A 16,088-nucleotide genomic window follows, 5' to 3' on the forward strand; every position below is an offset into this window, starting at 1 on the left:
AAACTCCACTAGTAGTTGTCAATTCTTGTTTAAAATTTGCGCAAAAAATGAGTTTTTTATTTTGAACTTTGCAAACTGGCAATGACTTCCACACGTTACCTTGAGCAGAATTATCATATTCCAAATAAAATGAAAGTCAGGCTGGCCTTGTTATAGGTAAACAGTGGCAATTTCAATACAAATGCAAATCACATGACAAAAAAATCCACAAGTAAAAGAATATATATGAAAGAACTGCTGCCTATCTTGAACGTTGCTCTCTGGACAAATCAATAGCAATGAATAAACACCCATACTTCCAGTTAATCACTGATTAACCTTGCTCATTTCCCTCTTCAATACTATTGTCATATTAATTCGCAACTCATATTTCCAATTTCTACACCAAAACAGTAAAAATAGAAATTCAATGTACAAAAATACTACTTCGTATTAAAGACGGTGCCCTCTTGACACTTTTTACTTCTTTGTTCTCAATTCGCTTTCTTTTCTTCAAATTCATAATCAGTAATTAAAACAGTTTAATTATTATGATATTATTCTGCAATTCAAATTATGTTAGTTCTGTACTTATAACTATTTAAATACTTATATCATCAACATAAAGTAAATTGTTGGTTGCTATGCTCATTAAAGAATTGTTCATATCACTTCTATTCATATCTAGCATAAAAGGATTTCAAAAGGATTTATAGGTTGGGAAAGTATGAAAAAAGGTTTTTAAAAAATGAAATTCAGCTTACAATATTAGTCTGTAAACAGTTGGAAAAAATATTTTTATACAATAAACATAATTTTAAATAAAATCAAAAATAACATATAAAGACAAACCTTATTGCTGCAGTAAAATTCCTCTTCTTATCATTGATGTGCAATATTTTATCGATAATATATATTTTTTGTCTTCAATACACTTACTGGTGTAATCAAATCTTTCTACTTTTAGTCCACATGAGCGACTTGATCTCTAAAAGCAACGGATGATTAAATTGGCAGATATCAAAACAAAGGTCAATTGAGACCCGGGAATATTTGTTGTAATCACTTGAAGTTCAGATGGTGATTTACATATACAATATTTAGATAGGAGTCAGTCAATGACAGTGGTTTCTATTTCGGATCAAGAAAAAAACATATTCAAAACACCATGCCGTGTCATTGGCTTGGATTGTGACAAACGAGATCAAATAAGGTTTCCGACGGAATGTTTTTTATTTAATTAAATTGTAGAACATGAATGAGACGGGGAATCTATGTGATATGCTGCAGGCTATTATAGACGCGTACATTGAATTTTACCATTCCTTTATCGTTAAGAGAAAGTAATTAGTTTGTAAGAAGCCCGATACTTTTATATTTTGCTTTCGGTATATCATACTCTAATTTGTATTGTAAAATATTAGCGATTTAGTGATAGACAATATATAAAGAGAGTGTCAAATATAAAAGGAACTTTCTCAATATTGGACTACCCATGAAATCAAACAGAAAAATAAAAATATTTTTAAAATTCAAACAAATATTGACAATATATTTATAACAGTTACAGATTTTTTAAAAGAGCAATTATAGTGAAAAATATAAAAGAAACACAAACAAAACAAAACAATGAAGCAAACTTATCTCAAACATACATGTATAAAAAGAATTTTAGAGCCGCAAAATAACAAATGTTACGTGCCTAATAAAGGATTTTAACCAAATGTTCATTACATAACAAACAATGTAAAGTAAAATAGGATGATCTCAACTTGGTAAAATAAGTTTTTAGAGTCGTATGCCATTGAATGAGAATTTGATATCAGATGAATAAGAATTAACTGCTAACCCTTTAAATTCCGGAATACAGGTGTACACAACACATTTTCATGTTATAAATGTGTTACATAGTCGTTCTGTTCTGTGTCAAATACATTTGTGGGATATGCCCGTTTCATTTTATGTAGTTGAAAAGGGCTTTCATCCCAGGCCTTGAAGGCATAAAACTTTGCTCAGTGCTCGGAGTACAACAATCATGCTCGAAACATGAAATCCTGCAATTTGATTTGTTGATTTTCGAGTCTGAGTTCAAAAATCATGCTCGAAAGTTTTATGACCGTGAGGCTTGATCTCTTTATTCTTTATTTTATTTGTAGGCACTTCCAACATAAACTTTGATATTTCTGATTTTTAAGACCTAGAAGCTATCAATGTTATTTCAACTGAAATATTGTAATTATCACACAATGATTGAAGCACAAGGCATTTAAAATAAAACAAATTAACCATTTCTTATTTTCCAACATCTTAAATAACGCTTAAACATTTGATTAATACCGATGTCGAAGATAACTACACGATTTGGAAACACTTGCATCACAATCTGTTTAATTCCCAACCAAAGTCAATTCATGATATATATATATATGCATGGGCATATCTGTTTGTCTTTGTCTAATTATAAACCAACCTATAGGGACAAATGAAAGTGTCACAAGTAAGGGATTTTCTTCTTAGACATTGACATATCTAAGCATCGTAGGATGTTTTATCAATTTCCTCTTAAAATTGATATAAAAAAAACGATTAAACACACACCATCCGATGGTGACTTTGTTTCTGAATTAGAAATAATGTGAAGGATATAACTAGGCGCTATGTGTATCTTCAGAAATGGAAAATCACAATTGAAAATAATTAAATCCCAAATAAGGGATTATCTCAAGTGCTGCATAAGAATGAGCAGCTGTTGTTCCACAAGAAGCATCCATCAAGTTGCTCATGACAAGAAAATAAATTGTAAAATCGCAATATGATATCAAAATGTAAGAGGTACATTTGTAAGGAAGACAGGACTTGGGATACGACTATTTAGTATGTGAATTGTCATCTGTGACAAGGATATTATTACGGTTAATCAAAATATGACGTCTGTAACTAAAACATAAAGTGTAAAAGGGAACTTCTGTAAACTTGGAAATCACGCAATCAGCTAGAAGAGTCAAATACAAGACAAATGGACAAGGACTCAAAGCTAATACTGCACAAAAAAAATAAGTTAAAGGAAAATTGAAAATACAAACAAAGAGCAACATAAATTGAATTGGAGTTGAGATTAATGAAGTCAGATGTTTAACTTACTATAAACCAGTGTTATATCACCAGTTTCTATGGTCACGCATTTCTTTTTGTCGGCTAATATGTTTGATTTAGTCAGGTTTTTATGGAATTCTCCTTTTTTTAATTTAGCGGCAATTCGATATTTTTTATAAAACTTACTTCATCTTATCTTTGTATTGACAGTGATTGGAAGCATTTTATGTTTAACTTGATAGTATGTCTGTTACAACAGCAATGTTAACATTTAAGTACATTTACATAGTTGGACACACCATTTATTATGTTAATGAAAGAATCAATGGTCTGAAATAAAAACAAACAAGAAATGACCAGATATTTTCTATGAAATAAAACAAAAATAGTGACTTACGTGTAACATACAACTGAGAATTCTCTATGCACTTCAGTCATCGGTTTTTAATCCTACTAAAATAAAACAAATTATCATAAAATCGCATTTCAGGGTCAAAGTGATTATCTCATTTTAAAAATCATCGCATGTTTTAATAAATCATAAAAATCTCCAGTGCAATCGTACTAAACCTACTGTTTATTACCCCCAAAAGCCGACATTAGATATCTTTACACGTGTTATCTTATATATTAATATCAATATTTTATTAAAATGTAGTTTCTTCAACCTTGAAATTGCTCGTTATTTTTTATAACATTCCCTGACTTACTATATTAACACATGCAGATTTCATTTTTTTTCTAGTCTAACTTTATTTGAGATATAACAGTTTTTACAAGTTCAGCGAATAATGTTTTGAATAAAGACAACAGCAGTAAACCGATGTTTAAAAGTCATAAATCCTTTAAGAGAAATCAAATCCGGGTTACAAACTAGATAAAGGTAACAGTAGTGTACCGCTTTTCAAGATTCATATATCGATTTAGAGATAACTAATCCGGGTGAACAAAAACAAACGCCAACATAAATAACATTGAACCTGTTTTAATGGTCTTTTTGTCTTTTTTAAGCATCAAACTGGGATAAACGGGGGGAAAGACAGTGTCCAAACAATATACCTTCACCAGAAACATAAATGACGTGAGAAGTAACTTAATCGAACACTATTTAACATATCAAGTTCACCATATTTGTTTTTACTTTTAGCCAGAAGAGGATCTTATGCAACTTTTCACTGAATAACAACGAACACTTAAAATAAATTTCCTACAGTACACAAGTACGTACAATAGAATTATGAACTGTACTTCACATTGAACGAATCAACGCCACAAAAAGTGACGTTATATGTTAATTTCTAGAAATAGAATAGTAAATTGGATTAAGTTTGTGATGGTGTTATTTTGTTTATTTCTAACTATTTCAAAAATATCCATACCGAATTGTGTTAGTAAGGGTGAAATCATTTGTATTTTTAAACCATGTCGGTTTTTTCTTTTAAATCAGACTGTGCATAGTATAGTTGCTATTAACTAAAACTCATTTAAATGAACTAGCTAATTAACTATTTCATCTCTTTCATACTTGTAGAAAAAAAATTAAACAACAAACTATAAGACATAACACAATATCCAACTAGCATTACAAATGAGACATCATAACTAAATACATGAATTTTGAATGCATAAATACCGAGACAAGTCTAATAGCAATGGGACACACTTGGGACAGTCAAGTTCGGAACTTAGAAGACCATACGACGTCAATACTAAACCCCAAATTTAGACGTGGTAAAATGTCGTTAGTTAGTTAAGACAATGAAACATCGTATAAATCAACCAATTCGTGGTGGTGTTCAATTACCTAACATTAAAACAGAAACCCTTGATTGTGCATTACATTACTATATAATAAGTACTCGTTTCAAAATTTAATTCCTTGTAAAATTTATGTTTGCCCACCGCTGTAACAAATTCCAATTTAAACTGCTATCATCTAGGATATTTTCTATTTACCGACCTGTCAGTTGGAATTATAAAATATAAAAAGGAGAAACAATCCTTAGTCTTGGTAACATTTACTAACAAAAGTGATTGATGAAATCAGTTTATTTAATATTTTTTGCCGTAAATCAGTCAATTATACAATACCCAATATTTTAAGGATCATCTTATCATCTCTTCCATGTATATTTAGAGGGCTGCTGCCTACAAGAAAGCTATTGAATCAAAATTATTAATGGTTTCCGAATTTTGTAAGTGTTAATCAATCCCATGCTTGAAACCAAAACAATATTGTTGTTTTTTCTATCATTTTCCATTTATTTTTATTTCTTTCCATAATTGGCTTCTTTTGATGCGTTTTCGAACAACCAGAAATAATAATGATAAATAATGAATTTTGTATTTTTGTAAATTATTTCTTGAATTGAGTAAATGTAATATTCTCGATACTATCATGATTAATATGATATATAAAGTCATTCTGTTTATAAATAAATCAACTTTGATTGAAAAGAGTACATTAGTTAGTTGGAAAATCATCAAGTTTTTAAATTTTAAAGATAAGCGCATGATCTGGAGAAAATAATTCTGAGAAACAAAACTTTAGGTAAAAACTAGTCTACACCAGTGCAATTAATTTCAAATTGTATTACAAACGCCTCTTGTTGTGGACTATCACTTTATTCTAATATGACGTTCTTCTTAAACGTTGGGTACAAAGCCATGTTCTAATAGACCACTTTCGAGTTCATCCGTCACCGGCAAAAATTCGTCAATTATACACGCCTTTATGACGTCATTTACCAGATACAGGGGCTCGCCTGTATCCCTGCACTATTTACGTTCTTCAATCGTCTTAGTGATCGTCTTTGTGCAGGATAAACTAGAAATAATGGTTGCTCTGTAGGTACTTACTGACATTTCCCTAATGACAGCAGTGTTGATTGTCAATTTTGAGAATTCAATTTGCCGAATAATTCGTACAATATAGAATTATAGTTTTCCAACCACTCGCTCAACATTGGAAGGAAGTGACGACGCCCCTAAACGCACAAATGACGATGATAAAGGCGCGTATAATTGACGAGTTTTTTCCGGTGACGGATGAACTCGAAACTGGTCTATTCAAATAGAATATAGGCTGCAATTGATTGACGTCACAATTGAAATTGCAACGTCAGATGAATTTTGAACAACGTCGGAGATCAAAATGGACATTTTTGTTGATGTTACTCGCTAGGAAATGTTTCTGTTCTTTTTTTATTGATAAACTGCTGATTTTCTATAACGTTTATGGTTCATTAAATCAAAATTGTGACATTCAGAGCGTCTACTATAGGTACGCTTCGAAGTGAAAAAGTTCAAATATTCGTATTAGAATCGAAATAATTATATCCTGCCATGCTCTATGCTCATTTTAACATGCAATTTTTTGGAATTTTTGGTCCTCAATGCTCTTCAACTTTGTATTTGTTTGGCTTTTTAACTGTTTTGATCTGAGCGTCACTGATGAGTCTAATGTAGACGAAACGCGCGTCTGGCGTATTAAATTATAATCCTGGTACCTTTGATAACTATTAACATGGTTAAGCATTATATTTGTAAACATTTAATACCTCGCTAACGCTCGGTATTAAGATATTAACAAATATAATGCCTACCAATGAGCATAGAGCATGGCAGGATAGAATTATTTCTTAAATAAAGGTTCCTATTATAAGTTTAAAATGATGATACTTATCATATAAATAAATAACTTTCATGGAACATTTATGGTCGTTTCTCTTATATAATCGACGGCACGCTAGTTATCAAAGTAGAGACAAGAAAACAAGCTCCAAGGCAATGTATTCAATCAATAAAGATTTGATAATTAAAAAAAATTGTGACAAGAAAATATTTAAATTTAAAGCAATTGATTTCAATTGGGCAGAAACTGTGGTATTATCTTGAGTGTTTTAGAAACAGACGTTGTTATTACTTTTAAAGCAGAAATTGATAAACTACTAGCTAAAACTACAAAAATCAAAACAGTGTACTTATAATTGACAATAATTACATTTACCAAAGTATTTTGTATCAATAAATAGCAATAAATTAACAATCATATACAACTTTTTCCTCAGTTAATACAACTAAATTACTTAAACACATTTATAACTTCATTCATTTGATTTAATTTCTTATAAACCATTTGATACATTATTGAAAACTATGACCATTAATTATACTGTTATATCGTGTACAAATCGAAATCCATTACTGAAAATGTTATAAAAAAAGTCTCAACCAATTCATAGCATATGTAACAAAAACCTTGGAACAGTATATCTAATAGTCAAAACAGTCAATATATATGTTCCTCCATAAACGAAAGTTTTCTTGTGTAATTTCTTATATTGTTGGTTATAACTAATGTGTAGAAATTTCTTACATATATCTGGTACTTCATCGCATCATACAGAATACACATTCACACAGAAGTATTGTCATTTAAAAGCAAAACCGAAATTTCCGGTTTTTGTAGTTAATTGATATACTGTACAGAAGCAGTGATAGGTGACATATTGATAACAGAAAAAATAGACACATTTAAGGTTTTATTCCAAATCTATAACTATAAAATATCTTTAAAAACTGTAACTGCATCTGGACAATTAAAATAATGACACCCTCTCTGTTTATCGAAAATATAACCCTTTTTAGAACAATTCAAAAAGATAAGCTCACTATGTATTAATTCTATGTTAATCAGATGAAGTAGGCTAATATCTTCGTGGCTTAGATGTTGGAAGACTATATCATGTACATGAACCGCTATTTAATCAAAGGTATGATTAAATTGCCAAAACATGTAATAGGGAAATGAAACAATACAATTGATAAATGTCAGTATGATAACACTTCTATGTGAATATTAAAGTTTTAATATCTAAATATCTAATGATAGATAAGAGAAGCAATGTATTCAATTTACGTAAAGTAATTAATAAAATTTCATTTTCTCATAAAACATTTCATATAAAAAAAAAACCAGGTTGCTTTGATAAGACATTAAAAAATAGAAACAACACGTTAAAAAAGTGTTATTAACATAAGCGCATCTTGTATTCCTTGTGATAGTAATGAACTGATGACTCTTGTCCCTTTTCTATTACAGTTTCTTCTGTTAATTAGCGGTTACGTCACTGATTTAGACTGTTGTTCAGTTTGCACCGGCATGTTTCATTTTTAAACATGGCTATCCAAGGCAGGTGATTGTTATCTTGTGTTTGTCCTTGCTAAATGCCAGAATAATTTTACTTTTCTTTTAATAGGCTGCTGATGTTATCATTGGAAATTTTTCTTCTTCAATTTTTGTCATAATTATATGGGCCTGTCATATCGTTTACTATACGAAATGGGTTTTTGTTCATAGTTGAAGTAGTATGGTGACCTATAGTTATTCATATATTTGATCATTTAGTAATTATTGCATTGTTATCTCATTATAAGATTAAGAATATGACACAATGTTTGATTAATATCTTTTATTAAAATATGCCCTTTTCATATTATCATATCGCGCGTCAATTGCCCTTTTTCAGGATTGGCACCCTGCCCTTTTGAAATCCTAGCTGGAACACATAATGTGATATGATTGCCAATAAGACAAATCTCAAAAAGAGACAAAATGACACAGAAATTAACAAATATAGATAACTGTGCGACCTTCAACTATTAGTAAAACCCATACCATACAGTCAGCTATTAAAGGCACCAAAATGACAAATGTAAAAAAAAATTAAACAAGAAAACGATTTATGTACAAAATAATGAACGAAAAACTAATATGTTCACCAACAACAAACGACAGCAAGATAGTTATAAGGCTCCTGACTTAGGACAGGTATAGGTAGAATATGATGGTGTTAGACTAGTATGAAGGCACCAACCTGCCTCTAACCTGAGACAGTTGTATAATAGGGCAACATAAAAACAACTACAAATCGGTTGAAAAAGACATAACTCGTCAATTGAATACACACAAAAATACATTTAAAAAGTTGAATTGGCTTATGCCTCCACTGTTAAAAGACAGATCTGATAGTACTTACAGTCAATGACAGCTAGTTCAAAGCCAAAGACAACTAATAAAAATCATGCATCTGAGAAGAAATAGTTTGATCAGTACTTATTTAACATACAATGGATTAAGTCAGAGAAAAACTTGACCTTGTGGGCAATCATACTAAAACATCGTCATATTCTAGCAGTATTGTTTGAATGTTTACTCATTTCAGATTGGCCTCCGTCTCGAACATATGAGACGGCTGCATCTGATTAACACAGAGGTAAAAGATAAATATATTTTTATGTTCTCTGGTTTGGTTTTGATAAAATATGCATAACCGTACGGTTACCTATAAATGTCTGTGTCATTTTGGTCTTTTGTGGATAGTTGTCTCATTGGCAATCATACCACATCATTTTTTTTATATATTGTCATTTCAAATTTTCCAAATGAAGTAACACTTGCAGAGGATTTTTAAATAGATTTGAAATGTAATCTTAGATGCGTCTATTTTTCTGTCATTAAATTGATACATTATTACAGCTTTTCATAACTTAATTGTAAGAACCGCTGTTATATGGAGTCTTTTCTGGTTTTATTGTCAAACTGAAACCTTTTTGCTGATAAATGATTACACTTCTATGCAAATGATTTTGCAACAAAAGCTATTGAAGATTTCATAACTGTTCATATATGATATGTTATTATGTCTTTTAACTGACGTGAGTATCATAGACATAAAAGCCCTATACATCTTCATTAAAAATTACATTCAACTTTATCACATATATGTCAATATTGTGAAATTCTGATAAAACTATTTGGTAGATTATTACATTTGTGTGCCAATACTATGTTGAAATCAAAAGCATTTTTCTTTTAAATCATATAAGTTTTCCCCAAGATTCATTGTTCTGGAGAAAACAAATTTGAAATCAGTGTTGAGTGATGCCATGTGTAAATCTAATTAATCAAAGTTTCTACATATAGTAACATTTTTTCAAATTATTTTATTTTTAAATGTTTATAAATGAACTCTTATATTCTTGTATGTGTTTGATTTTATGATTTTTCTATTTGATTACGGGACTTTTCGCTGTAATTTTTCCTGGAGTTTTAAATATAGATATATACGATAAAGAATAAAATCGCAGGTTTTGTTCATATCTCAAAACCTAAACCAGATGAATAAATGCTTACAGTATCAAATTGACCAAAATTATTTTTCAAAAATTATTTTGAAAACTTAAATAGATAAAGATGAGCGGTAATCAGGAAAAAAATATCAGCAATACAGAGTAGTTTACAGTGTTGTAAATAAAATGTAATTTGATGCAACTGTCATACAAGTGAGAGGTTTAGCTAGTTATAAAACATAGTCAATCCACCATTTTCTACATATAAAAAAATGTCTGTACCAAGTCAGGAATATGACAGTTGTTATTCATTCGTTTGATGGGTTTGAGCTTTTAGTTTTCCAAGATATTAGCTAGTCTCCAACTGTGTATAAAACTCTAATTGATAAAATAAGCTGAATATTACATTAATGTCTAAAAAAAATATTTACAAGAAAAGTCATTTACTGTCATCATAAATACAAGTTCTTTGTACTGGACAGATATGTTATATCTGCAACAAAAGACTGCTGTTTTAAAGCTTAAACTCGCTGTGGTCCAAAATGGTTTTAAATAAATTACAGAGACTATCAAATAAAACTCATCTTAAATACCAGTCTTATACTTTTGAACGCCAAACACGTCTATTCGTCCGGCTAACCGGGCGAATAGTTAAAATTTCTTTTTGTACGGCTTTCCATTTGAGGATGCACACATCTTTGATATCAATGAAAGTGTCATGTGGTGCTGAAAGTGCCCCGTATGAGGTGTCGGATAACAAACACGCGAATCCAATGGACGTTTAGAGAATTGGAGATCGTGATTTATATTTTTTTCTATATTTTTCTATCGTAAATACAATCTTACTTTTGGGGAAGGTTATATGTGCCTACCGTTCTCTCTTATATCCTATTAAAATGATAAAAAAATCTCCGATCAAATTTAATAATAAAAAAAAATGGGTCTGAAAATCATTTCACGACCTGATTTGAACCAAACATCATAAATTAAGAATCTGCTTTTGGAATCATAGATGTCGATAGGAGCCAATGAAAGGGGGAAGGAAGGATCCTGGTCCCAAAATCCCGGGCTTAAAAACACGAAATCTAAATTTAAATCCAGACATCCCGAATTCGACAAAAGAATTCCCGGATCCCGAAAGGGTTAATCCCGAAATCCCGAGATTAAAAACACCCGATCCCAGAGTCCGATAAAGGTCTAATCCACCCTCATGAATCAGTGGTAAGACTCTTTAATTTACATGAAATTAATAAGTAGATCAAATAAAAAGATGAGAGTCATTTTTTTGCCCTCCCCAAACTCTTTTAGAATATAAAAAAAATCTGAATAAAATATATAATTTGTTGTATATGCATTTGCATTTTGATTTATTTTAGTGAATGAATGGAAATAATTTTCACAATTTTTTGCAAGGGCTATAAGTAACTAATTCAAAAATTGTGTTTGCTGCATAGATGTTGATATACGACTTTAGACAACATTTCTCATAACTTCTCAGCGTTTATTTATCTCCTTAAATCATGACGATATTATATCTTCACCGTTATATTTTTGGCTGGACAAATAGCAAAATGCCGTAAAAATGTTATTTGTCTGGCTTGCCGGATGAATAGACAGTTTTCCCTATTTGTCCGGCTAGCTGGAAGAATAGCCACTGCCAAAAAAAACTTGAAAAGGCCAAAATACAGTATGAAGTTGAAGAGCATTGAAACAAAAAAGTATACCGAAAGTTTTTGCAAGGTAAGACAATCTATTCAGGGGATGGAATTTCTTAGTATCAACACTAATACAAATGTTTTTAATTATGATTATGTATAAATTCGATATACATGTATGTATAAATGAAGCTAAGAAACTCAATTCTACTTGGAAACTTACCTGTCATAGTAAATAAATCCGTTGATATGAACACAATCTATTTTGCTTTTCAGTTTAATTTCAAATAAATTTAATCTGATCAATTCATGAATAAAACATCTGCTTTTTCAATTTACTTTTTATAATGCAAATGTGCAAAGTGCAATTTGTTCAAAGTCTGTTTTGGTCATCATGTAATTACAATTAATTGATAGTGCATGTTTATAAAGTTATACGCTCGTCACGGAAAATAGTCACTTCATAACAATTATGTTGTTCGTCTCATTATTAGCCACTTATTCGACAACGATGAATTAAATCTTTTATTTTAAAGATCGATGCATGGAGAGAATGCAAAAAGTATCGAAAAAAAAAGTAAAAAACCTCAGAGAAAAATCTAATCGGAAATTCCATAATCACATGGCAAAATCAAATGAGAAAACACATAAAAAACGAATGGAAAAGAACTGTCATATTCCTGACTTGGTACAGGCATTTTCAAATGTAGAAAATGTCGGATTAATTCAAAACAATCTTCATAGTTTGATTTTCGATAAAAAAAAAATCTTTTTCAAATTTTGGTTATTTGTTGATTATTTGGCAAGCATTTATCCATGATAGGCCTAGTTCAGGGATCTCATTGCAAATTGAGTACTATACAGATATGCTTGGAAAGTATAAGTATCATTTTAGTAAAAATATGAATGAAATACAAATATATGTATAGCTTTAGTATCACAAATTGCTAACAGATGGATACAAACTGCAAACTGTGACAATGTATCAATGTTTAGTATGTATCATTAAAAATGTTTACCTAGAAAATCCGCAATAAAACTAATGTTAGGTTTCAAGTAGAGTTATATATTTTTCTTCGTTCACTGATTTATACAGATCTGTTGTAAGCATGTCGTAATGTTTTATACTATTGTTTATTGGTGTATTTCTCTTTCCTGCACGTTCTTGCATTTATTTGTACTGTACTCCTGTCATGTAATGTTGTCATTTTAGTGTTATATTTAACATTGCCATAAAAGCGCCAGGTTTGGTTAGCCACAAAATAATGTTCAACCCACCTTTATTTCTTAAAATATCCTATACCAAGTCAGTAAAATAACAGTTGTTATCTTAAAGTTCGTTTCTTTGGTGTTGCTTTGTCGTTTGTTTTGTTGCACTGTGGTTTCTTTCCTCTTATATTTGATGTGTTTCCCTCGGTTTTAGTTTGTAACCCGGTTTTGTTTTTTCTCAATCGATTTATGAATTTCGAACAGCGGTATACTACTGTTGTCTTTATTTTGGTTTGATAACGGTCCTTCGGTGCAGAGATTGGTGAAACTATGTACAATTGCAATATTTTCTTCAACAGCGCTGAAATCATGTTTATTTGATTGTACCATGTAAAGTTTTAGAATACTTGAAGTGTTGAACAATTATAGTTTGCTCTTAATTTTAACCAGGTGACTGAGTGAAAAAAATACTTGGAAAACAAGCCTAAACTCTTTACCAAAATCGATCTGTTAAAAAATGTGAATAACATGTAACCACTCTATCACAGATATTTTCAGACCAATGTAACACGAAGTTTTTTGGTTTGTGTTTGAGTTTTTTTGGGGGAGGGGGTTCTTGTTCAATTGCTGTTTCATTGACCTCAACCCTAAGTATATTGGTATTTCATATTTTAAATAAATAACTGTGTCAAGCAAACCGCGAGACATTTTTATATTTTCAGGCCGTCTTTGCAATAGAAAAAGCTGATAATATTTTATATTACTATCATGGTATTATGGAGAGGATTTGGTTGATGAATCTTCCGTTCAAAATATTTATAGCTGGCAGATCGTGCACTCATAATTTGTTCTGCTGTTATTAATAAAATATTGAATCGAATTTAAAGTACTGATTTTTCTGTGCACCGGGATGGTAGTTTGATAATTTATGTCTATTCGGTGATGGTTGGGGCCAATCTATTTGAAAATTCAAAACCTTCTACAAAAAGTGAAGAGCTGATAAAATCAAAATGTATGAATCGAACCAATATTCACCATGCTTCAGTGCTGAATTTGTAAACGTTCAGTGAAATCTTGATTGAAGTGAAGCGACATTGCTGTCATAGGTCATGATTGATTAAATGTAATAGATGCATCACTGGACATCAGTGAAAAACGAACTAGTTGTTTATTTATTGGAAAGACAAAATGTTACTTACGCAAGTCTGATAACCCTTCATCATAGAAAGTACAAACACATATCGAGTTTTGAAATATCAATATTTCAGAAACTGCGTGTACTCTTAGATCGGTACATAATGTGTTTTTGTCTTTATGTTCATAGATTTAAAAACTGATCTGTTGAGTCTTTTTTCAACTATTTCTTACAGTTTAATATCATGTTGTGTTAATACACCACGGTCCTATGTTATAGAAGGGTTGAGCGCCCACAAACATGTTAAACCCAGTCACATTAGTATGTGAATATTCCAGTCTAGGAACCTGTAATCAAGCGGTTGTAGTTGGTTGCCCTCTATCAAATTTAAATTTCGGTTATTTCTTCAGTATAAATCAGGCGGTATGTTTTCTCTTTGCATGTTGTTTAGCATTTTGTCATATTTGGGTTTTTATATCTAATTTTACAGGTTGGGTTTGGAAACCATTCGGTATAAACCTGTTGTTGTCTACATCTTTGTCCTTTTGTAGCGATTGATAATTGCATTATTGGCAATCATACAAAATCCCCTTCATTGGTTTGAAATGTTTTTTTTTCTTTTTATGCCCTATTTATGGACATTTCCCTATGAATGTTAATGCCAAGATGGAGATTTTATCCCATTTTCACGTTCCGTGTACTTGGAACACATTCTTGTTTTCTATGTAATTTTGTGTATTTTGTTTACTTTTATACATTTTAACAGTATATTTTCCTAATCCGAACATAGATGAATGTCATCTTTTAACTGCTATTTTTTTTTATTCTAGAACTGACTTGAAGAATTTGATTATAGAAGCTCATACCATAAGCACCATACTGTTCTTACGTTTAACAATGTTGTTTTATGGGGATTCTTTTGGAGAACAAAGCAAGTTCTACCTTTGAAATTGTTGTGATTTACGTTAACTCAGACAAACCAAGCACCTGCTTCTACGTCACAGCACCTGTAAAATGTATGTTATATAAATTGAAGGGAACATAATTTTAATAACCAAAGAACGATTCGCTATATTAAATTTACACATCAAAAGGTTGTTCAAATTTTTCGTAAAATATTTCATTTTCGCATTTTTTTATTTTTTTTTATAAATGCATAACGTTTGTTCTTTTCTTATAATATTAAAAGATGTTTCAATTCTCTTTAACTGTAAGAAAAAAATTGTAATGAAAGGTTTCAAATGGTCGGCCGGCCAGTGTTTCATTGTGTTGGAATTAATGCGAAATTGATATATACCGTTAGTATTTCTTGTAACCACATGGTCAACTTCGTTATGCATAAAACGTTTGATTTCTATTATTCAAAGTCATGTCTTATTCTCTATGATGATTTTTTCTATAAAAACAAATACATCACAGAAGCTGACAAATCACGTCTTATACAAATATAGACAGTTAATCATTATATCCTTTGTCCAGAATCGTCTGTGTTATCTGTAACAACGCACTTTGTATCCTATAATAACATAACAAGTCTTCATATCTAACCTTTAAATATGCTTTTTAACCTCACGGAAAAAAATCACTCTTACATTAAATATTATGGAAATGCATGTGTATCAAAAATAAACATCAAGTTTATAGTTTTGAAATACAGTTTGTTAGAGTATATATAATATAATTATTTCTGTTACTGTATCTTGCATTAATGTGTAGGATCCTTTACAATAGATAATTTAGCTGATCTGTAACAATACCGTATTACGAAGCTAGATTAAAACTGACGAGGAAAGGTAACACCTGGCCACCGAAAGTTTTCTTTTGAAGCCAAGGTGGTCGAGTGGTCTAGCAAGCCGGATAAAGTGCAGGCGATTTTGTTTAGT

The sequence above is a fragment of the Mytilus trossulus genome, chromosome 4, assembly GCF_036588685.1.
Source record: "Mytilus trossulus isolate FHL-02 chromosome 4, PNRI_Mtr1.1.1.hap1, whole genome shotgun sequence".
In the NCBI taxonomy this organism is placed as follows: domain Eukaryota; kingdom Metazoa; phylum Mollusca; class Bivalvia; order Mytilida; family Mytilidae; genus Mytilus; species Mytilus trossulus.